The sequence below is a fragment of the Dendrobates tinctorius genome, unplaced genomic scaffold (genome assembly GCF_039654945.1).
Source record: "Dendrobates tinctorius isolate UK_male_01 unplaced genomic scaffold, ASM3965494v1 ptg000270l, whole genome shotgun sequence".
Classification (NCBI taxonomy): Eukaryota; Metazoa; Chordata; class Amphibia; order Anura; family Dendrobatidae; genus Dendrobates; species Dendrobates tinctorius.
The window spans coordinates 6,720,001-6,722,500 of NW_027361937.1; the positions used below are offsets into that span (position 1 = coordinate 6,720,001).

At 49.6% G+C, this 2,500-nt stretch overlaps 4 non-coding genes across 4 annotated transcripts; 2 read left to right on the top strand and 2 right to left on the bottom strand.

Moving 5' to 3' along the window:
• Window positions 1–472: 472 nt before the first annotated feature.
• On the bottom strand, window positions 473–543 carry TRNAG-GCC (transfer RNA glycine (anticodon GCC)). The gene has a single exon. It is a non-coding gene; the product is annotated as a tRNA-Gly (tRNA).
• Window positions 544–654: 111 nt separating this feature from the next.
• Window positions 655–727, top strand: TRNAK-CUU (transfer RNA lysine (anticodon CUU)). The gene has a single exon. It is a non-coding gene; the product is annotated as a tRNA-Lys (tRNA).
• A 924-nt stretch (window positions 728–1,651) lies between these two features.
• TRNAG-GCC (transfer RNA glycine (anticodon GCC)) lies at window positions 1,652–1,722 on the bottom strand. Its single transcript has one exon. It is a non-coding gene; the product is annotated as a tRNA-Gly (tRNA).
• Window positions 1,723–1,833: 111 nt separating this feature from the next.
• TRNAK-CUU (transfer RNA lysine (anticodon CUU)) lies at window positions 1,834–1,906 on the top strand. The gene has a single exon. It is a non-coding gene; the product is annotated as a tRNA-Lys (tRNA).
• The last annotated feature ends 594 nt before the right edge of the window (window positions 1,907–2,500 follow it).

Sequence of the window (2,500 nt, forward strand, 5' to 3'; positions counted from 1 at the left end):
CTGTTTCTACCAAGGAAGGTGACGTCACAAGGGGGCATTCTCTGCGTCTGGAGGAGAGAAGGTTTTTCCACCAACATAGAAGAGGATTCTTTACTGATAGGGCAGTGAGAATCTGGAATTCCTTGCCTGAGGAGGAGGTGGTGATGGTGAACACAGTTGAGGGGATCAAGAGAGCCCTGGATGTCTTCCTGGAGCATAACAATATTGTATCTTACAGTTCTTAGGGTCTTTAGAAGGACGTAGATCTGGGGATTGATTCTGACGGAATGTAGGCTGGACTGGATGGACAAATGTCTTTTTTCGGCCTTGCTAACTATGTTAGCCCCAGAGGATATAGAATAGGGAAGGCCCAAAAGGATGGTGAGCGAAAACAGGGCAGCAAGAGCCCAAAGACTTTTTTGCAAGTGTCTGTAAAGTCAACAATGAAAGGAGGCGCAATGCAACGGTCAGCAAACGAGGAAAAGAGCTGCTCTGCATTGGCCGGGAATCGAACCCGGGCCTCCCGCGTGGCAGGCGAGAATTCTACCACTGAACCACCAATGCTTGGATGCGTCTGCGATGTCGGTGGTGTCCGCCACACCCAGGATCTGACAGCTACCTGCGCGCGACCGGACCGTGCCGCGTGCAGCTCCGATGCGCCGGCAGGTGTCAGAAGCCCGGCTAGCTCAGTCGGTAGAGCATGAGACTCTTAATCTCAGGGTCGTGGGTTCGAGCCCCACGTTGGGCGCTTGCTTCTTACCTCCTTTTACTGCTTGTGCTAACCCACGTCATCCCAGAAAACCGCCTGCGGAATGCCCTCTTCTGCTACAAAACACGAGAAACCGCATGGCTGGATCTGGATAAGTTGGAAACTTGGGCCGAAAGGTGGCACATGCGGGTAACCAATGATAAATGGAAGGTTATACACGTGGGAAGAAGGAATCGCTATCACCATTACACACTGAATGGTTAGACCGCATGTGGAGTACTGTGTACAGTTTTGGGCACCGGTGCTCAGGAAGGATATAATGGAACTAGAGCGAGTACAAAGGAGGGCAACAAAATGAATAAAGGGGATAGGGGAACTACAATACACAGAGAGATTAGCAAAATTAGGATTATTTAGTCTAGAAAAAAGATGACTGAGGCGTGATCTAATAACCATATAAAAGGGGACAATACAAATATCTCTTGGAGGATCTGTTTCTACCAAGGAAGGTGACGTCACAAGGGGGCATTCTCTGCGTCTGGAGGAGAGAAGGTTTTTCCACCAACATAGAAGAGGATTCTTTACTGATAGGGCAGTGAGAATCTGGAATTCCTTGCCTGAGGAGGAGGTGGTGATGGTGAACACAGTTGAGGGGATCAAGAGAGCCCTGGATGTCTTCCTGGAGCATAACAATATTGTATCTTACAGTTCTTAGGGTCTTTAGAAGGACGTAGATCTGGGGATTGATTCTGACGGAATGTAGGCTGGACTGGATGGACAAATGTCTTTTTTCGGCCTTGCTAACTATGTTAGCCCCAGAGGATATAGAATAGGGAAGGCCCAAAAGGATGGTGAGCGAAAACAGGGCAGCAAGAGCCCAAAGACTTTTTTGCAAGTGTCTGTAAAGTCAACAATGAAAGGAGGCGCAATGCAACGGTCAGCAAACGAGGAAAAGAGCTGCTCTGCATTGGCCGGGAATCGAACCCGGGCCTCCCGCGTGGCAGGCGAGAATTCTACCACTGAACCACCAATGCTTGGATGCGTCTGCGATGTCGGTGGTGTCCGCCACACCCAGGATCTGACAGCTACCTGCGCGCGACCGGACCGTGCCGCGTGCAGCTCCGATGCGCCGGCAGGCGTCAGAAGCCCGGCTAGCTCAGTCGGTAGAGCATGAGACTCTTAATCTCAGGGTCGTGGGTTCGAGCCCCACGTTGGGCGCTTGCTTCTTACCTCCTTTTACTGCTTGTGCTAACCCACATCATCCCAGAAAACCGCCTGCGGAATGCCCTATTCTGCTACAAAACACGAGAAACCGCATGGCTGGATCTGGATAAGTTGGAAACTTGGGCCGAAAGGTGGCAGATGCGGGTAACCAATGATAAATGGAAGGTTATACACGTGGGAAGAAGGAATCGCTATCACCATTACACACTGAATGGTTAGACCGCATGTGGAGTACTGTGTACAGTTTTGGGCACCGGTGCTCAGGAAGGATATAATGGAACTAGAGCGAGTACAAAGGAGGGCAACAAAATGAATAAAGGGGATAGGGGAACTACAATACACAGAGAGATTAGCAAAATTAGGATTATTTAGTCTAGAAAAAAGATGACTGAGGCGTGATCTAATAACCATATAAAAGGGGACAATACAAATATCTCTTGGAGGATCTGTTTCTACCAAGGAAGGTGACGTCACAAGGGGGCATTCTCTGCGTCTGGAGGAGAGAAGGTTTTTCCACCAACATAGAAGAGGATTCTTTACTGATAGGGCAGTGAGAATCTGGAATTCCTTGCCTGAGGAGGAGGTGGT